Genomic DNA, 27177 nt, shown 5'->3' with positions numbered 1-27177 from the left:
GGTGAAACCCCATTTCTACTAAAAACACAAAAATTAGGTGTGGTGGCAGACGCCTGTATTCCCAGCTACTTGGAAGGCTGAGGCAGGAGAATCGCTTGAACCCAGGAAGCAGAGGTTGAAGTGAGCCAAGATCGCACCATTGCACTCCAGCCTGAGCAACAAGAGAAGACTGTGGTTAAAAAAATCTAAAAAAAAAAAAAAGGAAAAAGGGAGAGAGAGAGAGAATACTAATAAACAATCTTGCTAATGTTATTGAATTAAAAGGAAAACATTGTGTAATGTGTACACAAGCATCTTGAATTTAAAATAAAGTTTTGAAAAATCATTTCCCCTGCAGATATTGAAGATGTTGGTGCATGGCCTTCCCGCCTCCCTCACTTGGCTGCTGCTCCATGTGAGTCTCATTTCTTTATAGCAGAATGATGGAAAAAAGCTGTCAGCTCAAATCATTTTGCCACATGCCAAAAAGTTATACAGAATCTGAGATGCTGGAAAGTATCTGTAAATCACAGACCTTTTCAATACAGCTAATATGACAGAATGTTTCCACATCATTGGCTGGCTAAGTACCTGGGCCATCTAAAAGGCTTATGTTCTTTTTACTCCTAAAAGAAAGAATAATAAGGCCAGGAACCATGGCTTACATCTGTAATCCCAGCACTTTGGGAGGCTGAGGTGGGCGGATTACCTGAGGTCGGGAGTTCTAAACCAGCCTGACCAACATGGAGAAACCCCATCTCTACTAAAAATACAAAATCAGACGAGCATGGTGGTGCATGCCTGTAATCCCAGCTGCTCAGGAGGCTGAGGCAGGAGAATCACTTGAACCCAGGAGGTGGAGGTTGTGGTGAGTGGAGATTGTGCCATTGCTCTCCAGGCTGGGCAACAAGAGGAAAACTCCATCTCAAAAAAAAATAATAATAAAAATAAAACAGATTTGAAAGTTATATGTAAAAGAGTGGAGGTGGCTTACGCTTCTAATCCCAGCACTTTGGGAAGCCAAGCCAGTCTGATCACTTGAGGTCAGGAGTTTGAGACCAGCCTGGCCAACATAGTGAAACCCATCCTCTACTAAAAATGCGAAAATTAGCTGGGAGTGGTGGTGGGTGACTGTAATATCAGCTACTTGGGAGGCTGAAGCAGGAGAATAGCTTGAACCCAGGAAGCGCAGGTTGCAGTGACCCTAGATCAAGCTACTGCACTCCAGCCTGGGTGACTGAGCAAGACTTTGTCTCAAAANAAAAAAAAAAAAAAAAAAAAAAAAAGAGAGTGGAGAACCAAGATGACTATCACCATTGTTAATAGTTTTTTATTTGTTTGGTTTTTGAGACAGAGTTTCACTCTGTTGCGCAGGCTGGAGTGCAGTGGCTCCCATTACAGGGATGTGCCACCACGCCTGGCTAATGCTTTTGTATTTAGTAGAGACGGGGTTTCACCATGTTGGTCAGGCTTATCTCAAACTCCTGACCTCAAATGATCCACCTGCCTCGACCTCCCAAAGTGCTGGGACTGCAGGTATAAGCCACCGTGCCCAGCCCCATTGTTAGTGTTAAAAATTACATTTCAGATACTCCAGATAAGCTAAACAGAAACTTTAGCAGGCTATTGGTCATTTTTAAAAAAGTTTTTAAAAGATATGTTTCATATACCATGAAATTTATTTAACTGTGCAATTCAATGATTTTAATATATTCTCACAGTTGTGCAATCATCCGACGAGATCTCAGTGTGCTGCCCAGCATAGCCTCAACCTCCTGACCTGAAGCAAACATGCTGTGTCAACCTCACTAAGTGCTAGGATTATAGGCATGAGCCACAGCCGCTGGTCAATCACCATTTCTTTTCTTTTCTTTTCTTTTCTTTCTTTCTTTCTTTCTTTCTTTCTTTTCTTTCTTTTCTTTCTTTTCTTTCTTTTCTTTCTTTCTTTTTCTTTCTTTTTCTTTCTTTCTTTTTTTTTGAGACAGAGTCTCGCTCTGTCACCCAGGCTAGACTGCTGTGGCTTGATCTCGGCCCACTGCAACCTCCGCCTCCCAGGTTCAAGCAATTCTCCTGCCTCAGCCTCTCAAGTGGCTGGGATTACAGGCACCTGCCACTGTGTGTGGCTAATTGTTTTTTTTGTTGTTGTTGTTTTGTTTTTTGTAGTTCTTAGTAGAGATAGGGTTTCACCATCTTGGCCAGGCTGGTCTTGAACTCCTGACCTCGTGATCCACCCACCTCAGCCTCCCAAAGTGTTGGGATTACTGCACCCGGCCTCCATCACCATTTCAAAGTGAGTGCTTTATTTTTGGTTATGACATTCACAAGGATGTATTAAGCATTTTTTTCTCTCATTCCTTCTCTTAGGCACATGAAGAGCACTTGGTTCTCTCCAGCTGTTTCATCTGTATTTTAAACGATTCTTTCTTGGTCTGTTGTCTTTGTTATTTTTCCTTAAACGTGTACTAGTTAGGCAATTTGATTTTCCCCCTTTTCTTTGCTCTCCTCTTTTTTTCCATTTTGTATTTGCCTTTAAAGTTTATTTCCTCAGTTTTCTTTTCTTTTTTTGTTTAGAGACAGGGTCGCAGTACCTCACCCAGGCCGGAGTCCAGTGGCACTATCATGGCTCACTGCAGCTTGGAACTTGTGGACTCAAGCGATCCTCCCACCTAAGCCTCCTAAGTAACTTGGACTACAGGCCTGCACCATCACACCTGTATAATTTTTAAATTCTTTTTTGTAGAGACAAGGTCACACTAAGTTGCCCAGGCTGGTCTTAAACTCCTGGCTTCAAGTGTCCTCCTGCCTTGGCTTCTCAAAGTTCTCAACTTTATCTTTTCTTTGAGAGATAAGGTCTCACTCTGTCACCTAGACTGGAGTGCAGTAGCATGACCATAGCTCACTGCTACCTCAGCCTCTTAGGCTCAATCCATCCTCCTACACCAGCCTCCCAAGTAGCTACAACTACAGAGGTCCACCACCCCACCTGGCTAATTTTTATTTATTTTTTGAAACAGAGTCTCACTCTGTCACCCAAGCTGGAGTATAGTGGCATGATCTCTGCTCACTGCAACCTCCACCTCTCAGGTTTGAGCGATTCTCCTGCCTCAGCCTCCCAAGTAGCTGGGATTACAGGTGCTGGCCACCATATCCAGCTAATTTTTGTATTTTTAGTAGAGACGGGGTTTCATCATGTTGGCCAGGCTGGTCTCAAACTCCTGACCTCAGGTGATCCACCTACCTCAGCCTCCCAAAGTGCTGGGATTATAGGCATGAGTCCCCATGCTCGACCAACCTGGCTAATTAAAAAAAAAAAAAATTACCAGGCACAGTGGGTCATGCCTGTAATCCCAGCACTTTGGTAAGCCAAGGCAGGTGGATCACGTGAGGCCGGGAGTTAGAGAACAGCCTGATCAACATGGAGAAAGCCCATCTCTACTAAAAATGACAAATGAGCCGGGCATGGTGACGCATTCCTGTAATCCCAGCTACTCAGGAGGCTGAGGCAGGAGAATCACTTGAACTTGGGAGGCAGAGGTTGCGGTGAGCCGACACTGAGTCATTGCACTCCAGCCTGGGCAACAAGAGCGAAACACTGTCTCAAAAAATATATATATATATATATATTTTTTGTAGAGGCAGTGTCTCACTACACCAGACTGGTCTCAAACTCCTGGGCTCAAGCCATCCTCCGACCTTGGCCTCTTGGATTATATGGTGTGCACCTCCCGGATTGAAGCAATTCTCCTGCCTCAGCCTCCCGAGTAGCTGGGACTACAGGCAAGTGCCACCACAAACTTTTCATTTCTAATAACTCGTTCTCTGTTCAATTTTCAGGGCATCATGCTTTGGTTCTATAAATACAATATCTTCTTGAGACTCTGAGTATGCTAATTGAGATAATTATTTATCTTTGTTTCTTAAATTTTCTGTTTCTTCCAGGATCAGCTGAAATATTTGGTCAGCCTGTTCTACCTGTGGGAGGGGTGGGGGATGGAGGAGGAGAGGAGGGCTGTCAGAGCTGCTGTGCTCCACCCGGACCCTGCGTAGGTCCCTCGTGTCCAGCCTCCCTTTTTCTCCAGTCCACCAAGCCCGAGGGTGCCTCATCTATTGCAGCTTCCTTTTGGTTTATGGCTTCTTTCTCCAAAATGTGGTGTAAAGGTTAACCACTAGGCTGTGGAAACTATTTAGTTTCTTTTCTTTTTTCTATTTTCTTTTTTTTGTGTGAGATGGAGTATGACTCTGTCACCCAGACTGGAGTGCAGTAACATGATCTTGGCTCCCTGCAAACTCGGCCTCCCAGATTCAAGTGATTCTCCTGCTTCAGCCTTCCGAGTAGTTGGGACTACAGGTACCCACCACCATAGCAGGCTAATTTTTGTATTTTTAGTAGAGATGGGGTTTCACCATGTTGGCCAGGCTAGTCTTGAACTCTTGACCCTGTGATCTGCCCTTCTCGGACTCCCAAAGTTCTGGGATTACAGGCATGAGCCACATGCCCCACCACAATATTTAGTTTCAAATCCCTCTTAGCCAGCTATTAATTTTGTGACTTCAAATTATTTTATCTCTGTTAAATAGGAATTTCACCTGTGAAATGAGAATAAAAATAATAACTTCACTCAGTGCTTTGGATTCCTAACATAATCCATAGCTAGCATTTGGTTTGGTGACACACAGAAAATGTTCAATTAATACTTACTATTAGTCATCACAAGCCTCTCCATCTCGTGGAACTTTGTGGAAATCACTTGAGGGTTATAGTCTGCATGCTTCCCCTAAGTCCTTGTGTTGAAACTTAACAGCAATGTGATATTAAGAGAGGAGGGGCCTCATAGGATGATTAAATAAGGAGGGTGGAGAGCCCCTGTGTATGGAATTAAGAGCCTTCTAAAAGGGCTTGAGAGAGTGGGTTCACTTTGTTCCTCCATCGGTAGTGTCAGCAGTGAGGAGCAGGCCCTCCCCAGATACAAAACCTACAGGCACCTACATCCTGGACCTCTAAGCCTCCAGAACCATGAGAAAATAAATTTCCGTTCTCTCTTTTTTCTTTCTTTTTTTTTTTTTTTTAAGATGAAGTTTCACTCTTGTTGCCCAGGCTGGAGTACAATGGTGTGATCTCGGCTTGGCACACCACAACCTCCGCCTTCTAGGTTCAAGCAATTCTCCTGCCTCAGGCTACCGTGTAGCTGGGATTACAGGCACACACCATGATGCCCGGCTAATTACTGTATTTTTAGTAGAGATGAGGTTTCACCATGTAGGCCAGGCTGGTCTCGAACTCCTGATCTCAAGTGATCTACCCGCCTCAGCCTCCCAGAGTGCTGGGATTACAGGCGTGAGCCACTGTGCACGGCCAAGACCCCATTCTCACAAAAAAAAAGAGAGAGAGAGAGAAAGAGAGAGAAAATTAGCTAGTCATGATGGTGTATGCCTGCAATCCTAGCTACTCTGGAGGCTGAGGCACGAGAATCACTTGAACCCAGGAGGCAGAGGCTGCAGTCAGCCAAGATTGTGCCACTGCACTCCAGCATGGGCAACAGAGTGAGATCCTGTCTCAAAACAACAAAAAACCCAACTACGTTGCACTCTACAGAGACTATATCCACAACCTCCCTCCCATTTCGGTCCCACATCAGCCTTTGAATAGGATTTCTACTATCTGATTTAAATAGAGAATGTTTTTTGTTTGTTTTTGTTTTTGAGATGTCACCTAGGCTGGAGTGTAGTGGCACGATCTCGGCTTACTGCAACCTCTGCCTCCGGGTTCAAGCGATTCTCCTGCCTCAGCCTCCCGAGTAGCTGGGATTACAGGCACGTGCCACCACGCCCTGCTAATTTTTGTATTTTTGATAAAAAAAAAAATAGAGATGGGGTTTTGCCATTTTGGCCAAGCTGGTCTCGAACTCCTGACCTCAAGTGATCCACCCGCCTCGGCCTCCCAAAGTCCTGGGATTACAGGCGTGAGCCACGGCACCCGGCCTGAGAATGTGCTTATTCTATTAATGAAGGTTGCTTAAATATTGGGGTCCAGACCTAGATACTACAACGTTCCAAATCTGTTCTGATCACTGCTTTGCCACATCCCTAGTAAACCCACAGCTCTCGTCTGGTGGGCCGCATGCAATTCCCTTCCTTTCTTACAGGCACTGCCGAAAAGGGCAGAGCAGAGCGCGCAGCTCGCGGGCAGGGGCCGCTTCTCCAGGAGGGGGCGCGTCCGGAAGCTGGGTTTGTGCAAGCGTAGCCAACGTCGGGGGCGGGAACAACCCTGGTCCAGCCCCCGCCGGCTGCAGCGCCTTGTGATTGGAGGAGGGAACGGTCACTTGGCAGCAGCGTTGGGATTCAGGGAAGAGGATCCGACTGGAGCTGACGCTGTTGCCCAGGATGGAGTGCAATGGTGTACTTCGGCTCGCTGCAACCTCCTCCTCCCGGGTTCAAGCGATTCTCCTGCCTCAGCCTCCCGAGTGGCTGGGATGAGGCGGGGAGGGTGCTGGGGGCGCTGCTGCACGTAAGGTGCTCCTCCCTCCGCTTTCTGTGGTGAATGGCAACGGGATGGAGCGCGAGGGGAGCGGCGGCAGCGGCGTATCGGCTGGGTTACGGGCGTCCCAACTGCGGGCAGCAGCCCCGGTGCGCCGCCGACCGGCTGAGTGGGCGCTGTCCTCCTGGAGGGGGGTCCCGCTGCTCACCTGGAGCCCCTCTCCTCGCCGGCCCCGAGCCCCGCTGGGCGTGAGGTGCGGGGAACTGCCGCCCGTGGGCCCGGGACTGGAGCCCTCTCGACCGCCACCCGAGCAGGTCTTGCCCTTTGGAGCTTCCGAGCGCCCCAGTTTCAGAGTTGCAACCCACGTGCCCGGGAGGCGGTGGTCCCCGCCCTCTCTGGGTTGCTCCACCGCGTTCGACCTCCTCCTAGGGGCCTCGGAGCTGCTCGGCCCGGCTGAGGTGTCAGAGCTGGCGCTCCACTTGCCTGAGGTGTGCAGCCCCGCCCTCCGCACCTGCGGCTCCTCAGCTGATCGCGGGCTCCTCGGACCGAATCCACCCCCTCCAAGACCCGCTCCGCTTTCCAGGAATCTCTTTACGGGACCTGGTGCCACCCGTTGCCGCGTTCCCATTAAGCCTTCCAGACCTTTGGCACAGCTTCCTTTGAACTCTTCCTGCCCCCTGCAGCAGGAGCTGGGCCTGCTGGGAGGGTTGCTCACAGTTCCAATGCCAGGAAGAACTGCCCGTGCGCGGAAAGCTGGAGGGAGGAGGGAGGACTTCACCTGCGAAGACGGAGAAAGGCTTTGAGGGGAGGCACAGTTATTTGTGTGGACCTTGAAAGGCAAGAAGACTGGGGCCCGTGTTCCTGGAAGGGGAGGTGGGGCTCCCAGCAGAGGGGACTGAGATCTTCATAAACAACGGGGGAGCAGAGGCGAGGGAAGGAGGACGGGATTCCAGACTCTAGTCCCAAACAAGGCACCTGTGATTTCTCATCCCCTGGGCAGCGACTGGCAGGCGCCGTTCAGCGGACACCTGGGACTTGCAGTGTGATTATGTGCCCAGGGTTTTTCCTGGTGGGGACTGTGAAGTCGCTGGTAAAGTAATCAGGCAGGTTGGGGTCTGATGCAGATGTTAACTTGTGGTCATGCCTGAAAAGAGAATCCGGCAGCTCATGTTATCTCAAAAGGTGCTAGGATCACATTTGACAATTACGACCAAAAAAAAAGATGATATTCTATGGGCCCTGTGTGAAAAATGAAATGTTCGTGCAATCTGGAGGTGCTACTGGGACCAGATTAATCTGTTTTTGTTTCCTTATTTTTTCACCTCTTTTTTGTTGTTATTGTTTTGTTTTTGAGACGAGGTCTTGCTCTGTCACCCAGGCTGGAGTGCAGTGGTGTGACGTAGGCTCACTGCAACCTCTGCCTCCCGCGCTCAAGCTATTCTCCTGCCTCAGCCTCTCTCATAGCTGGGACTACAGGTGGCTGCCACCACACCTGGCTAATTTTTGTATATTTAGGAGAGACAGGGTTTCACCATCTTGGCCAGGCTGGTCTCAAACTCTTGACCTTGTGATCCACCCACCTCAGCCTCCCAAAGTGTTGGGATTACAGGCATGAGCTACCACACCTGGCCTTTTTCACTTCTTTTTTGAAAAATTTCAAGCTTGCTAAAACATTGAGAGAACAGTACAATACCAGTGCTCTTAGATTCAGTAATATTTTGTCTCTAGCTCTCTTTATGCATGTATGTGTGTACATATGTATATAGCACAGTGCATCAGAGCCATTTGATAGGAAGTTGCAGAGGTCATGGCACTGATCCCTAGTATTTTAGCATATGTCTTATAAAAATTATTCTTTCATGGCCACAAAATATCATACCAAAGGAATTTTTTTTTTTTTTTTTTTTGAGACGGAGTTTCACTCTTGTTACCCACGCTGGAGTGCAATGGCGCGATCTCGGCTCACCGCAACCTCCGCCTCCTGGGTTCAGGCAATTCTCCTGCCTCAACCTCCTCAGTAGCTGGGATTACAGGCAAGCGCTACCATGCCCAGCTAATGTTTTTGTATTTTTAGTAGAGACGGGGTTTCACCATGTTGACCAGGATGGTCTCGATCTCTTGACCTCGTGAACTCTTGACCTCATGATCCACCCACCTCGGCCTCCCAAAGTGCTGGGATTACAGGCTTGAGCCACCGCGCCCGGCCTTTTTTTTTTTTTTGAAACGGCGTCTTGTTTGTAGACCAGGCTGGAGTGCAATGGCGAGATCTTGGCCCACTGCAACTGCTGCCTCCAGGGTCCTGGTTCAAGCATTTCTCTTGCCTCAGCCTCCTGAGTAGCTGGAATTACAGGAATGCCCCACCATGCCCAGCTAATATTTTTGTATTTTTAGTACAGATGAGGTTTCACCATGTTGACCAGGCTGGTCTTGAACTCCTGACCTCAGGTGATCCACCCTACTCAGCCTCCCAAAGTGCTGGGATTGTGGGCATGAGCCAATGGGCCAGGGCATACCAAAGGAATTTCACATTGATAGAATAATGGTATCTAATGGACAGGGCTTACTTAAATTTCCCCAATTGTTTGCTCACAAAAAAATAGTCGGCTTTTAATTTTTTTTAAATTCCAGTGTCTAATCAAGGTTCACATACTGCATTAATTGTTCTGTATCTTTAGGCTCATTTAACCTAGAACAGTTCCTTCTTTCAGTTTCTTGAGATTGACATTTTTAAAGAGTCTATGCTAATTGTTTTTGTTTTGTCTTTTTTTTTTTTTTTTTATAGGGAGTTTTGCTCTGTCACCCAGGCTGAAGTACAGTGGTGCAATCTTGGCTTACTACAACCTCTGCCTCCCAGGTTTGAGCGTTCTCCAGCCGCAGCCTCCTGAGTTGCTGGGATTACAGGCATGCACACCATACCCAGCTAATTTTTTTTTTCTGACAGGAAGTTTCTCTCTGTCGCCCAGGCTGGAGTGCAGTGGCGCTATCTTGGCTCACTGCAACTTGGTGAAACCCTGTCTCTACTAAAAATGCAAAATTTAGGCTTGGTGGTGGGAACCTGTAGTCCCACCTACTCAGGTGGCTGAGGCAGGAGAATCTCTTGAGCCCAGGAGGCAGAGGTTACAGTGGGCCCAGATGATGCCACTCCACTCCAGCCTGGGCAACAAGAGTAAGACTCCGTCTCAAAAAAAAAAAAGAAAGAAAGAAAAGAAAATTTAGATGTGTGTCAGACACTTAGCTGGACTCCTGTGGCAGGGGCTGTGCTCCTCGGGAAGTGGACGAGTTGAGTGTCGGTATCTCAGATTGTGCTGCTTTAATGAAATACCACAGATTTTTGTCTTAAAAAGCAGACACTGGGGCTAGGTGTGGTGGTAATCCCAGCACTTTGGGAGGCTGAGGTGGGTGGATCACCTGGCCAACATGGTCAAACCCCAACTATACTAAAAATACAAAAAATTAGCTGGACATGGTGGCAGTTGCCTATAATCCCAGCTACACAGAAGGTTGAGGCAGGAGAATCGTTGAACCTGAGAGGCAGAGGTTGCAGTGAGCCAAGATCATGCCATTGTACTCTGGCCTGGCCAACAAGAGCAAAACTCCTCAAAAAAAAAAAAAAAATTAGCTGGGCATGGTGGCATGTGCCTATAATCCCAGCTACTCAGAAGGCTGAGACAGGAGAATCATTTGAACCCAGGAGGCAGAGGTTGCAGTGAGCTGAGATGGCGCCATTGCACTCCAGCCTGGGCAACAAGAGCAAAACTCTGTCTCAAAAAAAAAAAGCAGACTTTGGCTGGCCTTGTGGCTCACACCTGTAATGCTAGCACTTTGGGAGGCCAAGGTGGGACTATTGCTTGAGGCCAGGAGTTCACGGGTGCAGTGAGCTATGATCAATCGCTGCATTCCAGCCTGGGTAACAGAGACTATGTCTCTAAACACACACACACACACACACACACACACACACACACACACAGAGAGAGAGAGAGAGAGAGAGAGAGAGAGACATTGTTTCCTCAGTTCTGGAGGCTGGAAGTCTGAGATCAGGGTGCCAGCATTGTTGGGTTCTGACTTGCAGTTGGGTGCCTTCTGTGTCCTCACATAGCAGAGACATATCAGGAGATTGAGATCTCTTCCTCTTAAAAGGCCACAGCCCTATCATATTTAACATGGGAATCTGTGGAGCACACAGTTCAGCCCTTAGTAGTTGGTTGGCACACTTGTGTCCAGACCCACTTTTCTGGGAGTTTCTAGCTTCATGTGTTTCTGGCAGATCAGGGTGCTGCCTCCTAGTCACTGCCCCTCTGGTTCTGGGACAGCCAGTAAGAAGCCAGGCTCCAGCAGTGCCTCGAATTACTGCGAAAAGCAGTGCTTATCACAGCTCCAGCAGAAGCCTTCCACAGCAGGGGTCCAGGGGGTGGTCTCAGGTCAGTGGGGGCAGACAGCAGCCAGTGGTGACTATTCTGAGTTCTTTTTGTTGTTGTTGTTTTTTGAGATGGACTCTCGCTCTGTTGTCCAGGCTGTAGTGCAGTGGTGGTGTGATCTCGGCTCACTACAATCTCCACTTCCTGGGTGCAAGTGATTCTCCTGCCTCAGCCTACCAAGTAGCTGGGATTACAGGAGTGCGCCACCATGCCCAACTAATTTTTGTTTTTTTTGTTGTTGGTGGTGGTTTTTTCTGCAGAGGGTGGGGGGATGGAGTCTAAGTCCGTTGCCCAGGCTGCAGTGCAGTGGCACAATTTCAGCTCACTGCAACCTCTGCCTCCCAGGTTCCAGTGATTCTCCTGCCTCAGCCTCCTGAGCAGCTGGCTGGGATTACAGCCATATGCCACCACACCCAGCTAATTTTTTTTTAAATTAGTAGTAGAGATGAGGTTTCACCATGTTGGCCAGACTGGTCTCAAACTCCTGACCTCAGGTGGTCCACCTGCCTCAGCCTCCCAAAGTACTGGGATTACAGGTGTGAGCCGCCACACCTGGCCTTAGTCTGAGTTTTCGGAGGCAGGTTTGCATCCCATTTGCCCACTTTGGGCAGTGAATTCCTGGTGCCATCATAGAACTTTCCGCAGACTAGGTGTTTGGGTGGTTAGAGGGTCAGATTGATTTGGGAGTGGCAGGTGAGGACTCTGGGATAGAAGATGGTCTTTCTGCTTTGGAAGAGAAGCATGGTCCTGTGCTGTGGCTTGGGGAGGAGCTGGCAGTGGGTGGTGGATAGCGGGCCTCAGCTGGGAGGCCGGGCTGCTCTGACTGAGCCAGGGCCACAGTAGCTGCCCAGGCAGGAGGGATTTGTGTTGACGCCAGAGCTCTGGCAGGTGCACATTTGTTAGAAGCAATATTCAGATGCAGGTGCTGCTCCCTCTGGAGCTGCTGCCAGCCAGCGAGGGTGAGTCTCTGGGTGGTGGAAGGCAGGAGTAGCTCCCGGCCTAATGGCAGCCAGAAAAGAAGCTGCAGGAGGATATGGGTTTGTTGTGTAAGAAGTGGAGGCCTGAAACCCTGAAAACTGAGAATCCTGCCCTCAATTTCTGATTGACACTACTGACTAGAGGTAGCTTTTTTAATTGCTGGAGGAAGGGCAGTAGTTCATTTAGTTCATGTGGTAGTTCAACTGATGCTCTGTCCCCTCCGTAAAATAAAACAACAAATTTCTCTCTCCATATCCTAGGCATGAGAGCACCCACCTCTCTCCTGGGATATGTGGAAGGATCACATGGGACAATCAGTGGGTATAATAAATGTTTTAAATCCTGTACATACCTTGTAGATGTAAAGTGGTTGTGTCATTTGTGAATTCTCTTGTCCAGGCACCAGTGGGAGGTTAGATATTGACCTGGAGTTTGTGTTGAGGAAGCAGTAGCCTTTGAATGCCTGCCTTTGTAGCTGTTGCACCTGTGTTAGGCTTACTTTCAACTAAATGGAATTAAGTAATTGATTTTTTCAGTAGCACAAGTGATAACAGAGCCAACCTTTGCTAGCCCGTGGGGTGAATCTAGCTAGTGACAGGTTGTTTTTGTCACTAGCTAGATTTGCCCTTTGTGTCCTCATTTCTGTGTCCCCTCTCTCTGCCGTGCTCTCCATCTCACCTATTCTGCCAGCTGCACTGGCCCCACGGGCACCCAGAGCACGTGCTCTTGGTGAGTCTAGATCCTTCTTCCCTGAGACATTCTTGTACCCCATCCCCTCATCACCTCACTTCCTTCAGGCCTCCAACAAGTCAGGTTATCCTGCATATTTTCCGTAAAACTTTCTGTTAAGCTGGGCACAGTGGCTCACACCTGCCTGTAATCCCAGCACTTTGGGAGGCCAAGGCGGGCAGTTCACGAGATCAGGAGTTCGAAACCAGCCTGGCCAACATAGTGAAACCCTGTCTCTACTTAAAAAACAAAACAAAACACCAAGAATGGTACATGCCTGTAGTCCCAGCTACTTGGGAGACTTAGGAGAATTGCTTGAACCCAGGAGGTGGTGGTTGCAGGGAGCCTAGTTCATGCCACTGCACTCCAGCTTGGGCATCAGAGTGAGACTTCATCTCAAAAAACAAAAAAACGACAACAAAAAAACAATAACAAAACTTTCTGTTAAATTCTACCTTAATTATTATTTCATTTTAGCCTGTCTCATTTTTCTTTGTGGCACTCATCACTATTTGAAATTGTTGCATATTTATTAATCTATTTTCTGTTTTCTTGATTGGAAACATAAGCTCCTAGGATGGAGACTATTTTGTTTACCACTATATTCTCATCATCTTGAATAGTGCCTGACACATAGTAGCGCCTCAAAAACTGTGCAGCACATTAATAAGTGAATTTAACAAGTAGATACTGTTGTTGGTGCTGAGCCAGATCTCTTTTCCTCTCTGAACTTGGAGCAGAATTGTGCACACAGGCAAGTGTACAGACTTTGATGCCTGGCGCTGCCGTTTTGCAAAAAGAGTTCTCCAACGCACCATCTTCTTTTTGAATTTTTAAATAAAAATGTCCTAAAAACGATATCACATTTAAAGTTGAAGACCTGATCAGAAATTCTGTCTTCACCATGACTTGCTGTATCTCTGATAAATGCCCTAACCTCCCTGACCCTTGATTTTCTTATCTATATAATGGGGAAAATACTTGTTCTGCCTTCCTGGGGCTTTACATTTATAGTGAAGATCAAAGGAAATGAGCGTCTCCTCCTCCCACAGTGGGTTGGAGCCTGGATTCTTCTGGCAGTTGTCTCCTGGCCAGTATCCTCTGCTGCAAGTTGAGAAATGTGATCTTTGCTTCCTGTTTAACCCTAAAGATCCAGAAGGCGTGGATCCATCAAAGAGAGTTACACAACATTGTCTACCCAGATCCCAATTGAAGAAAATCCACAGGAAGACAAGGCAGGCTCTTTTCATCCTACTCATAATGACTAGTCCATCATTGCCTCAGTAACTTGATCATCAGCCCTGGTAGCAGCTACCCCTCACTGAAGCTGATGAAACAGGGCAGAGAGGAAGTATCCAAGAGAAGAGGGAGGGAGATTTCTCTAAAACAAGACTTAGAATAAGGACATTATTGTCTAGAAGGAAAAAAATAATTGAAAGTTTCTGAAAATTGAGATTTCTTCATCTCAAATGACCTTTTTCGTCCAAAAAAGTACAAAAATTATTTTCCTCATATAATAGTAATTGTGAGAATCAAAATGAATCAGTAGTTCAGGGATCCAGATGGGAATGCTGCTACACCACAGTAGAATCCTTCTGGGAACTACACTGGGAAAGGAACAGTTGTAGCAAAAACGTCCAGGTAACAAAAAGGTCCAGAGTTGTGCAGAGCGATCATGTCAGCAGTGATTGCTTTTCAGTTGCCGTCCTTTCCTGCTGATCGTTTTAGGATCACTGTGAGGTCAGCCTGGATGGTGGGAATGGATACCAGTTTTTTCTCACTGCCTACATATGCTTCATCAGCTATAATTTGTCCTGTTTTCCTCCACAGATCTCTGTTTCTTTTTCTTTCATGCCCATAATTTATCATACAGATGTGGTTTTAATGCTTTGCTGATTTGACTTAGCTTCCTTTTTCATTTCATTGATTGGTACGAAAAGATCCACAAGGCTTTCAAGTCCTGATGAGATGAAGTCCAACATCAAGAATCCGAAGCAAAGACACTTGTGGTTTCGGAATGTATAATAGAGCTTGATGATTTTCTGTTGAATTTGTTGGGGGAATGCATAATGATAAGGATTATGTGTTTTTCTAATTTAAAAACTTGTTTCTAGAGGTGTAGAAGACAATTCTGATACTCCAATTTTCCATGCAAATCCAGGCATGTTTATTAAAAAAAAACACCAGTACAAAACAAACAAGATCTGATCTGACCAGGGGGCTCACACCTATAATCTTAGCACTTTGGGAGGCCAAGGCAGGAGGACCCCTTGACTCTAGGAGTTCAAGACCAGCATGGGCAACATAGGGAGAACCTATCTCTTTAAAGAAATAAAATTTAAAAACTTTAAAAAACAGGATAAAATGAGACAAATGCTATCCAGATGTTTCTTGTCTTATTATTGCCACTTCAAGTTCCCATTTATTTTGGCCAGTGAACATTTGATTGACTCACGTATGAAGTTCAGGGACTATGCACTTTTTATCTCTTTCCCCAATATTAATGCACTTACCCCTGTCTATTTTTCTCTCTTTTTTTTTTTTTTTGGTGGGGAAGATAACGCCTGTTGTGTACAGTAGGACCGTGGGTCATTGTGTATGTGTAGAAGTGATGTGGATCCCTCCCAGACTCATTAATGACCAGGGCTGCTGGCCCTGTTTGGGTTTCCTAGACTAGAGAAGAAGACAGGAACCAGGATGGGAAGATGGACATGTTACATTTTAAGCTGGAGCTTCCCCTGCAGTCTACGGAGCACATTCTCGGTGTGCAGCTCATCCTGACTTTCTCCTATCAGTTACACGTGAGTCAGTCCGCTGGGAGGCTGTCCTCTGTCTTGTGTCTTTTTCATAGACCAGAGCCCTTCTTCTGATTTCTGGAAGACGCACACCATAGCAGGCCCTCTTCCCCATATAGTTTGGGATAGCTTAGGCCAGTCAAATGTTTTTCACTGGAGTCCTATTAATTAATATGGGCTATTAATAGCTCAGAAGGTTCTAGGCAGTGTTTCCTGTATGACTGTGCTGGGTATGTGAGGGCCCCTTAGGTTTCAGCCAAGACAGGTGACTGTTACCACCCAGAACCCTTCAGATTTGATGGCAGTTGGTATTGTTTGTCCTTCTAATGATTTCAGAGGATGTCAACCTTCGTGATGCAGAGCATGGCATTTCTTCAGTCTTCCTTTGCTATCCCTGGATCCCAGTTATATGTGAATGGAGACCTGAGGCTGCAGCAGAAATAGCCGCTGAGCTGTGGCGGCCTAGATGCCCGATACAATGTAAGGGTGCTTCTCATTGTCCAGCCCCTTTGTTTCCGTGTGTTACTGTTCATTGAGTTCTTTGAAGACGGGAATGAAAAGTAGAAATATCATTTCTCTGTGGGTGGCTTTAAAGGGGCCTTCTGAGGAATTCTTGCCATAGTCTTTTCAGATTATGAAGATATACCTGTAGTTACACCTAGAGGAAGAGAGAAAAAATCAGTGTTTGTCAAATAACTAAATTGTTTATTGCTTTTAGGTACACGTGTACACATGCACACACACAAACACATTTTCTCTTCCATACACACACTTGGAGTATGTGTTTCCAAGAGATCATGTGAAATGTTCATGTAAAGTATTTCAGAAATACTACCAGACAGTTTACTCAACCCATAACATAGGCCAGCCCTGAGTGCAGGGGTTTACCTGTATCATCACCTTTAATTATCACAGCAACCCCTGAGCCGCCCGCACTGTTCTTTCCCAGCTCCCCAGCCACTTGTCCCATCACTGTCCCCCTTGCTCCCTTCCAGCCACCCTGGCCTTTTTGCTGTTCCTCATACCCAGGAAGCAGCTGCCACCTCAGGGCTTTTGCTCTTGCCGTCTTCTCTGCCAGGCATCCGCGTGACTTAGCGGACCACACAGTTCAGGTCCCTGTTCAGATAACCCTGAGCACAGCCCTTCCCCGAGCTGCCTCTGCAGTAGCAACCCCTCCCACCATCATCCCTCAGCCAGACTTTCCCTCCTGCCACCTGGCCTACTCAGGACACGTGTTTGTGTGTTTATTTGTTGTCTCCCTCAGTGTTGACAGCAGTGGCATCTCATGTACTGTCACGTCAGTGCCTAGCACCCTGCCTGGCACATGGGAAGCTCACAGAGATGCTTGTTTAAAGAATGAACTAATTTTGCAGAAGACAAAACTGGGGCTAACAGTGATTAATTTTCTCAAAGGCTCAAAGCTTGAAAGTATATCAGAGCCAGAGACCGGGCATGGTGGCTCACACCTGTAATCCCAGCACTTTGGGAGACCGAGGCGGGCAAATCACCTGAGGTCGGGAGTTTGAGACCAGCCTGACCAACATGGAGAAATGCTGTCTCTACTAAAAATAACAAAATTAGCCGGGTGTGGTGGCACATGGCTGTAATCCCACCTACTTGGGAGGCTGAGGCAGGAGAATTGCTTGAACCCGGGAGGTGGAGGTTGCAGTGAGCCGAGATCGCGCCATTGCACTCCAGCCTGGGCAACAAGAGCAAAACTCCATCTCAAAAAACAAAAACAAAACAAAACAAAAACCCAGAAANAAAAAAAAAAAAAAAAAGTATAACAGAGCCAGGAACTTTCTGTGTCCAGAACTCATGCATCTAATCACTCATTCCTCACCTTTATTTTATCATAATGGGGACCATAGAATTTGGGCTGCCATACTCTGGAAGATGAAAAAGGGAAATTGTCAGTCATAAATGACCCTCCCACCTCAGCTTCCAAGGGTACTAGGAATACAGACATGAGCCACCGTACCTAACCCTTTTTAAAACAATTTTATTAATTGTTATGTGTGTGTGTGTGTGAGAGAGAGAGAGAGAGACAGGGTTTCTTTCACTCCGTCACCCAGGCTGGAGTGCAGTGGCACGATCATGGCTCACTGCAGCCTCAACCTCCCCAGGCCCAGATGATCCTCCTACCCCCCCCCTTTTGAGTAGTGAGCTGGGACTACAGGTGCATGCTACTATGCCTGGCTAATTTTTGTACTTTTTGTAGAGAAGGGGTTTTGCCATGTTTCTCAGGCTGCTGTCTTAACTCCTGGTCCCACGTGATCCACTCACCTGGGCCCCCCAACATGCTGGGATTACAGGTGTGAGCCACTGTGCCTGCCCCCACCCCCACTTTTTTATTAAAAAATAGAGTCTCACTCTGTGGCCCAGGCTGGAGTGCAGTGGCCCACCTATGACTCACTGTGCCTCATACTCCTGGGTACAAGCAGTTCTCCCTCCTCAGCCTCCCTAGTAGCTAGGACTGGAGGCACCACAATGCCTAGTTTGTTGGGGTTTTTTTGTTTGTTTGTTTTGTTTTGCTTTGAGTGGAAATGGGGGTCTTTATGTTCCCTGTGCTGGTCTCGAACTTCTGGCCTCAAGCAATCCTCCTGCCTCAGCCTCCCAAAGTGCAGGGATTACAGGCATGAGCCATGATGTCCAGCCAAAAGAGAGATTTTATAAATAGCTTTAAAACGTATGAAACATTGACACTGACCCTTTATTTCCATCCCCACAGACGGAAGGACAGAGTAAATAAACTTAAATTGTTGCAAATGTTTATTCATCTTTGAAGAGAAGATTATTGACACAGGAATAGGCCACCAAGACCACAAGGGTGGTCTGTGGGACCAGCCTGGGTGTCAGGAGGGTAGAAGGAGGAGAGGAGGAGACTCCCAGCTGCTCACACCGCATCCTCCTCCCGTGTCCCAGGTATCCGTGATCAACGGGACCAGCCCCTTTGCCTATGATTATGACCTGACACGTATTGTTGCTGCCTACCAGGAAAGGAACGGTGAGTCACAGGTAGAGCTCATAACTTTCAAGGCTACTGGGGCAACAGAGACAAACAGAACTGGAGCCCTTGTGATGTAAATGTCAAAACCCATGAATGTTCAACAATGGGAGCAAGTGTGCTGTCTAGGATTTGTCCTTTTCATCCTGATCTTCAGAACCGGGACCGCCCCCACCCCCCCAGCATCCCATGGTCCATATCTCACTGGCTTGATGGGTTTTCTTTTTTTTTGAGATAGAGTCTTGCTCTGTTGCCCAGCCTGGTGTGCAATGGTGCAATTTTGGCTCACTGCAATCTCTGCCTCCCAGGTTGAAGCGATTCTCCTGCCTCAGCCTCTTGGGTACCTGGGAATTTAGGCATGCGCCACCACGCCCGACTAATTTTTGTATTTTTAGTAGAGACGAGGTTTTACCATCTTGGCCAGGCTGTTCTCAAACTCCTGACCTCGTGATCCACCCACCCTGGCCTCCCAAAGTGGTGGGATTACAGGCGTGAGCTACCTTTTTTAAAAATATAAGCCTAATTGAGTTGTTCCCCATACCACACCTATAACAGATGCCAAAGACAAATTGCTGTTCACACTTTTCAGAGAGAAAACGAGAACATAGGTGACTCTCCCCACGTAAGCAGTCCAGCAGGAGAACAGGAGCGCCCATGCTTCCTACCGGAAAGCACAGTGTCCTCATTCCTTACAGAGCTCTAGGCCACGGCATGTGTTGACTTGGCACTTTTGGCTGGCCGGTGGCTGAGGTTTTCTCTAAAGGCATCTACAGTATTACTTGGCAACCAGATATCAGGGAGACTACACACAGACATTTCACAAAGGAGACGACTGCAAATCCACCATTGCTTTCTGATTTTATGTCATACACTAGCTGCAGACAATAAAAAGGGAATTTTAAAACAAAGCTAAAAAGCATGGCTCAAGAAATCGATGTGTTGTTCTTTACTTTTTTCACTCTTTATGTGGATTTTTTAAATATACCTATCACGATAGTATTGAAACACTTCGGCATTCACATTATTTGTATTTCTATGTAATTAAGTATTTCCTCATGCTGCTACAAAGTTCTAATTTTTTTTCCCCTAAACAGACAGAGTCTTGCTCTGATGCTCAGGCTGGAGTGCAGTGCCATAATCACAGCTGATTGTAACCTCGAGCTCCTGTGGGTTCAGTGATCCTCTCACCTCAGCCTACTGGGCTGCTGGGACTACAGGCATGTGCCGCCATGCCCAGCTTTTTATGTTTTTTGGTACAGAGAGGGTCTCAATATGTTAGCCAAGCTGGTCTCATACTTCTGGCCTCAAGTGATCCTCCCACTTTGGCCTCCCAGATCCTTTGGATTACAAGCCTGCACAACTTTGCCCAGCCAAACTGATATTATTTAGAGTGGCAATATGTTGTTCCTTCAGTTAGCCATTCAACATCTGTAGATGATCACACAACCACTTCTGAGTTTTTGACGTATTTTAATATAAATACTGTATTAGTCCATTCTCACTCTGTTATAAAGACACACCCAAGACTGGGTAATTTATAAAGAGGTGTAATTGACTCACAGTTCTGCATGGCTGGGTAGGCCTCAGAAAACTTACAATCATGGCAGACGGCACCTCTTCACAGGGCAGCAGGAGAGAGAATGAGAGCAGAGCTAATGGGGGAAGCCCTTTATAAAAGCATCAGATCTCGTGAGAACTCACTATCATGAGAACAGCATGGAGGAAACTGCCCCCATGATTCATTTATCTCCATCTGGTCCTGTCCTTGATATGTGGGGACATATGAGATTTGGGTGGGGACACGGAGCCAGACCATATCAAATATTTTGTTTGACAAGTATCTTAAATTATTTGTTAATCTACTTTGTGCATGCAACTGTTTATGCTTTCAAATGATTTCTTTCTGTTCTGAAGTGCAGAATATCCCACAGGAATAAAAGAATATTTGTAGCCCTCAACATTTTTTGCCAAAAGGCTGCCCCATGATTGATTAATGGTTAATGATTGTATTGCAGTTGCCACCATCCTGAATGACCACAACTTTATCTGGCTGGGTGGGCAGAGCCATGAAACTCCATTTGTGATTAATGCTGTCATCCAATACACGGTGGAAACCATATTATATCCTTTCTGTTAGAGAGGCGGTGGTAGCTCAGTTTCCAAAAAGGGAAGATTCCAAAGTTGTCCCCAGCAGGAACAGCTGTGGGGAGCCTTTGATTGGAAATTGCTACAGCACTGTATTCCGACATAATGACTGTGTCTGCTCTTTATACGGGGGAAAGTCATTTCCTGTTCATATTTCTTTCTGAGCCATTCTTCTAAGTCAGAATCATCCATATTTATTTCTTAATAATCTTTTATTATTCCTTTCATCCTAAGAGTATTTGAAATATTCTTGCCATTTCCTTTCTGGCCTAAACCTTAGTTTACTTTGACTGATAGCATGTGGCCCTCTACTGCTTAACTGTCCGTACTTATCAGCCAGGATTCAGGGAGATGGTAAAGCTCACCTGGGTGCAGTATGTCAGCATCCTGCTTATCTTCCTCTGGGTGTTTGAAAGAATCAAGATCTTTGTGACCACCATCTCTGTGACAGCGATGCCCCTGGGAGAAGTGTGGAAGGAGCACTTATCCTAGGAAGGCCATTTCTGAGGACTCAGCAGGATGGTGGCTGCCTCATTGTCATCTCCTGGGAACATCTTAGGATGTTTCTGAAAGAGCCCAGGGGACACATGCGGGCTTGTGTGCTCTTCCCCTCGGAGACAAAGAACAGTTCTTCCGTTTGCTCTATACAAAGTCCGTATCTTCAGAGCTCCTGCAGAATCATCAGGGAGTAGTTTGTGAAAAGGTCTGAGGGTTCCTGGAGGCTGTAATTAGCTTTTTGGGTTTTTCTTCTTTGACTTAGCGTTGAATTTCAGGAGAAAATTGCAGTCAGTTCAGACATCTTGGAAAGAGTCCCATCTCTGGTCAAGCAGAGACTTCCTCTGTTGAGTGAGAAACACACTGTGCATTTCTTCCTTCTACTGTGAGCCACTCTTACTCTTTTCAGGGCTCCCTTGTGACAAACATGCCAATCACTAGCACTTTGCACCCCTGGGCCTCTCCATTTCCCATTCAGAGCTTTGATTTCCAGAGCTGAGGCCTTTCGCTGCAGACCTAGAGGGGCAGGGCCCAAGGGGGAGGGCCGCCTTGGCACAGGCATGAGGGAGGGCCGCTGAAGGACACTCGGACCGTCCACCTGCCTCGGCCCGAAAGTCAGTCATCTGTCATCAGCTCAGCGGAGCAGCCCTGGATGCCTGCCTGCCTGTGGCTGGCTCTTTGCCCTGTTTTGCCCTCTGTCTGCGCCCCTGGATGGCAGGCTGAAGTCAGAGGGGCTGTTCATTCCCAGCCCCCTCAGCAGCACTGGGGGAAGAAAAGGTTGTCACAACAGGTTCTTTCTGGCCCTCACTCAACAGCCTGGGCACTTGGCCCTCCTCCTCCTTGACAGCCCTCCCGCTTCTGGAAAGGACAGGGGTGACAAGAGTTGGTGTTGGGATTGGCTCCCACTGCCTAACAACCACAAGTTTATTTGGAAGGCTAGCGGGAAGCCCAGCGGCTTGTGTTTCCCTTGACTAAGGAACAGGGTGCTCATTAGAGTGGGGCGGGCAGCTTTGGGAAGGACACAAGAAGCAGTGAGGGAGTAAGGAGGATGCTGGCCCGGGCAGGCCAGTCCAGCCTGGCCACTAGCAGAATGCCAAGCAGTCCAGCTGGATTACCAGGGTGGCTGAGCAAGTGTCTGCGGGAGCAGAGATGGCTGGAAGGGGCCTCTGCACATGGAAGACGGCTTGTTCAGCCTGTTCACCTCCTGAGGACGCGAGCCGTCTCCTCTAAGGACAGATGGAGCTGCTTCCTGATCCCAAGCAGGTCGTTGCCACTGGAAGACATGGCCTCTGTGATTTATGCATCATGCCCACAAACACACCTCTTAGTATGTGCCTCCGTTTACCTTGGAGATCAGCTCTCATCTCCAGCACCGTTTCCTTTAGGCTGACTAAAAACAGTTTTGGAAACAAAGCTATTGTCAAGTATACAAGCAGAGGAATTCCCTAACACTGTCCCCCTAGTCTTTTTTTCATATTCAGGCTGTTTTATATGACTAATTTTTTTTCTTGAGATTTATTTATTTTTATAGATTCGGGTCCTCACTATATTGCCCAGGCTGGTCTTGAACTCCTAGCCTCAAGCAATCCTTCTGTGTCAGCCTCCCAAAGTGTCAAGAATATAGGCATGAGCCAGTGTGCCTGGTCTCTTGAGACTGAAACTAAAAAATTGTTGGCGGTTTAAATCCCCGAAAGGTAATGAAACATGGAAAGATGGCTAAAGATATGTATAAACTTTGGTTTGGATTTTATTAAATTATTTGAATGCAAAACTTGTATAAAGAATGCATTACGTTCTGTAGCTTACTAATTAAAATGTTCAACATGGAAGGTTGTATTCACTTTTTTTGAATCAGGGCTTTGGAGGAAGGAAGAATAGGGAGCGCTGAAGTTGAGCACACTTCTCCGAGTTACTCACCAGCAGCCTTGCTTTGCCAGGGCTCTGCCCCAAGACCTTGGAGCTTTTGTTAGCTCTTTGGCAAAAGTTTCCTGGTCCAACCCCAAGTATATTAGTTTTTAGTGGAATCCACATGGCATATGGAAACCACGGGTTGGAAAATTACAACTATGTCTGGCGAATATCAAATTATTTACAGATCATATGTTGGTAGCTTCTGAAACGGAACCACACAGCATAGTTGCAGGAGAAAGAAAGGTAAGAAATATGCAGGATATTATCAACTGAGCTGTAATCCATAGATAAGTCATATTTGAGATAAATTCCTAATTCTTCCAAATGATTAGTCCAGTTTCTGCCAAGGCAGGTCAGGTGTCTAATGCCCCACTAAGCTCCCATCTTGAAGCTTATTAAAGCAATTCTCTCTGCCACCCTCTTACCCCAACCCCCACTTCCTCTCCCCATCTCCTTATTCATGCTTTGTAAAGAGGTTTTGGATCTTTCTGGCCAGGTAAGTTCTCAATATCTATTAAGGAAATGTAAATTACATGATCCTAAGTAAAATAATGACTGCCTGCCAATCCCCTACCCAGAGTTATAATGGTGGCCTTCCGGCACACATCTTTCTATCCTGTACACTATTTCTAACTTTTAAAAAATCATGAACAGGCCAGGCATAGTGGCTCAAACCTGTAATCCCAGCACTTTGGGAGGCCAAGGTGGGTGGATAACCTGAGGTCAAAAGTTCGAGACCAGCCTGGACAACATGGTGAAACTCTGTCTCTACTAAAAGTACAAAAAATTAGCTGGACATGGTGGTGGGCACCTGTAATCCCAGCTACTCAGGAGGCTGAGGCAAGAGAATCACTTGAACCCTATAGGCAGAGGTTGCAGTGAGCCGAGATCCCACCGTTACACTCCAGCGTGGGTGACAAGAGCGAGACTCCGTCTCAAAAAAAATCACAATCAAAATCATGAACAACACTTATGTGAACCCTTTATATAAATCTCTTTCTGGTTTATTTCCTTAAGATAGACCCCAGAAAGGAATTTCCAATCCAAAAAGTTTATGACCATTGTTAAGGATTGTAATTCATCTTGCCAAACCACAACCAGGAAAGACTGCTCATTTCTTCTCCCTGCAGCAGGGAGTTCTTGTTTAAGATCACATCACTGATTACAAGACCTTCAAATGCTTTATCCTCTTCAGATGCCTGGTCTCTGCCCTGTTATCTGTAAGGGGAAAATACCTTATTTATTTATTGAAACGTTTCATGTCTTTATCTGGACCTGCTATGAAGCCTACGCCTCTTTCGGCCAAGGCTAGGGCAGGAAATGAGCAGGAGAGGCCGGGCGCGGTGGCCGGGTGGATCACGAGGTCAAGAGATCAAGACCATCCTGGTCAACATGGTGAAACCCCGTCCCTACTAAAAATACAAAAATTAGCTGGGCATGGTGGCGCACGCCTGTAGTCCCAGCTACTCGGGAGGCTGAGGCAGGAGAATTGCCTGAACCCAGGAGGCGGAGGTTGTGGTGAGCCAAGATCGCGCCATTGCACTCCAGCCTGGGTAACAAGAGCGAAACTCCGTCTCCAAAAAAAAAAAAAAAAAAAAAACCAAAAAAAAAAAAAAAAAAAAAAAAAAAAAAAAAAGGAAATGAGCAGGAGGAGGGGAACAGCTGCGGGTCCAGCTCCTAAGGCCACCTGGTCTCTCTGCCTCTCCCAGCTGGGACACTGCACGGAGTCCCTGTGTTATCCAAGTGCCTGGGTCTTGGCTTAGGGCTGAGGCTGGGGCATTGGGAAGGGTTGGATTCCAAGTCACTTCGCTGCAAGGATGCCCCCCAAGGGCGAGGAGGGCCAAGATTAAGATTCTACTTCCTTCGATAGGATCTTTGTCCAGGAGCTCCCTTTCTCTGGGGATTGGGCGGGGGGTAGGGTACGACGTTCATTTGTGGTCAGTTGGATGAGAGGTAACTCTGCCAGCGCCCTTCGACATCCTCGGCTAAACGGTGCGCCTCTCAGAGCCCAGCCCACCTGGGCCCTCTTGCCCTGCCTTCGGCCAGCGCCCCTCCCCCGAGGCGTGGCCCCCTGGTCGGGGGTGGGGAGAGGGAGCCTAGGGCCAACCGGCTCCTTCCTTCCCCCACCGTCCTGGCTCCTGCCGGCCACCCAGGGACCGCAGCCACGTCTGAAAGCGCCTCATTGTGTGCGCTCCGGGCGAGCAGCACCGGGCAGCGCCGAGGGTTGTGGGCTGGCGCACAGGGAGTAGAGGGTGCGGGCGGCAGTGCCAGGCTCCGGAGGGGGCTCTGCGTCGAGTGCCTCCCTGTGGTAGCCCCAGGACACCCCCACCCTCCACATCCCATTCTGGGACGCCTGCCCTGTTCCCAGATTCGCTCTGCCTCGAGTCTCCAGGAGCTTTCAGTGGTTTGGTTCCCCTACTCCCATCCATGCCTCTTAGAGTCCCTTTCCTGGAGTCACGGGGTGTCCCGTCATAGTCTAGGGACCTTAAGGAGCAAGTCAGCCCTGCAGACCCTTCATTGAAGAGAAGGAGCTGGCTGTGCGGTGGAATTTGGAAGAGACGACGTCTGGGAGCCTTCGCTGAGCCCAGAGAGAGGCGTCCCACACCCTGCCGCGGCAGGTCGGGCAGAGACGCCAAGCTTTGGGGTACGTTGTTTCTTCACTCTCCACACTTGGGTGGGCTGGGAACGGGACCAGTGGCACCGTTGGGGATGCTCCTCTGTCCTCACCGGAGACCTAGGTTGGCGGGAACAGCTGGGGGTGGCTTTTCCATCAGCAACGTGGAAAAGGCATCGCCGCTGCTGGCGCCGTTTTGTAAGTGTCTTCCTGAGGCTTCAGCTGAGCACGGGGATCCTTACTGAGGTGGGGAGGCCGGGGAGGCCCTTTTGTCTCTGCTTGGGTTTCCAAGGGCATGGCTTTCAAAAGCTCTCCAGGGGCTTTTTCCATAGAATTATTGAGAAACAGTAGCTTGGTGGGTTAATTTGGAACCAGACCCAGGGGAATTGGAGTCCTGCGTCACTGCTTCTGACGGCTTCATCTTGGGCTTCAGGACAGGCCCACTGGGCCTCAGGACAGGTGCCTAGGAAATGTCGACTTTCCTTTCTCCTCCCTCTTACACGGAGGTAAGGCAGTCGAGTTTCCCATTTTTGAGGATGGGAAAACTGAGGTCTGAAGAGCAGAAAGGACTTAGCTGACTTGAACCCACAAGCGAGTGGGCCGAGTACCAGGGCCTCAGAGAGCGGTGAGCTGCTGGGAGAGCCAGGGCTGGGCTCCTCTCCACCCTGGGAGGCCGGGGCTTTTCTGGCCTTTACAACAGAGTCAACTGGAGCACAGAGAGCCGGAGGGTGACCTGCTCAAAGTCACACCCCTCACTGGTGGTAGAGACAGGATTTGAACCCAGTCCGGCTTCAGAAGCCAGGCTTCTAAGGCCAGGTGCGGTGGCTCACGCCTATAATCCCAGAACTTTGGGAAACTGAGGCGGACAGATCACCTGAGGTCAGGAGTTCAAGACCAGCCTGGCCAACATGGTGAAACTCCCGTCTCTACTACAAATACAAAAATTAGCTGGGCATGCTAGCAGATGCCTGTAATCCTAGCTACTAGGGAGGCTGAAGCAGAAGAATCACTTCAACCCAGGAGGCGGAGGTTGCAGTGAGCTGAGATCGTGCCACTGCACTCCAGCCTGGGCAACAGAGCAAGACTTCATATCAGAAAAAAAAGAAGTCAGGCTTCTAGCCATGACTCTCCAGCTTCCTCTGTTTTGTATGTCCTTGTGAGATTCCTGCCTGTGCCTGCCACATTCTGTTGCTGGGGCACTGGGGCACCTGAATCCAATAGGACCATTGTCCTCAGGTTTTCCTCATTTGAAGACTTTCCCTTGAATTCATAGAATATAATTCTATTCTATTCTGTGGCCCAGGAAGATTCCGGAACATGCACTATGCACCAGACATTGTTCTGCTTTATAAATATTCGCTCACTCACTCTTTGAATCAAGCCCATGAGTTGAGGTTATATTGTCTCCCTGGGTTTACAGATTTCCTTTTAATCAAGCAGGCACAGAGAGAGTGAGTTACTTGCACAAGATCGCAGAGTAAATGGTCAAGTGGGCTTCACACTCTTTTTTTTTTTTTTTGAGACGGAGTTTCGCTCTTGTTACCCAGGCTGGAGTGCAATGGCGCGATCTTGGCTCACCGCAACCTCCGCCTCCTGGGTTCAGGCAATTCTCCTGCCTCAGCCTCCTGAGT

At 47.7% G+C, this 27177-nt stretch overlaps 1 protein-coding gene and 2 pseudogenes across 2 annotated transcripts in view; 2 read left to right on the top strand and 1 right to left on the bottom strand.

Annotated features, from left to right (window-relative positions):
* The window catches only part of LOC108305813, a 32422-nt pseudogene extending 9575 nt beyond the window's left edge, over window positions 1–22847 (top strand). Inside the window, exons 2-5 of the transcript XR_005200673.1 lie at window positions 15252–15380; window positions 15711–15854; window positions 18300–18381; window positions 20397–22847. The product of XR_005200673.1 is annotated as a transmembrane protein 231-like (transcript). The remainder of the gene's footprint in view (window positions 1–15251; window positions 15381–15710; window positions 15855–18299; window positions 18382–20396) is intronic.
* Window positions 22848–24903: 2056 nt separating this feature from the next.
* The window catches only part of LOC108305811 (carbohydrate sulfotransferase 6), a 19544-nt gene continuing 17270 nt past the window's right edge, over window positions 24904–27177 (top strand). The window contains exon 1 of the mRNA XM_017530588.2: window positions 24904–25576. The gene's annotated coding sequence lies outside the window, so the exon portion shown is untranslated. The remainder of the gene's footprint in view (window positions 25577–27177) is intronic.
* The window catches only part of LOC108305733, a 6369-nt pseudogene continuing 4621 nt past the window's right edge, over window positions 25430–27177 (bottom strand).

The sequence above is a fragment of the Cebus imitator genome, unplaced genomic scaffold (assembly GCF_001604975.1).
Source record: "Cebus imitator isolate Cc_AM_T3 unplaced genomic scaffold, Cebus_imitator-1.0 Scaffold66, whole genome shotgun sequence".
NCBI lineage: Eukaryota > Metazoa > Chordata > Mammalia > Primates > Cebidae > Cebus > Cebus imitator.
This window is presented reverse-complemented; position numbering and strand designations above follow the sequence as displayed.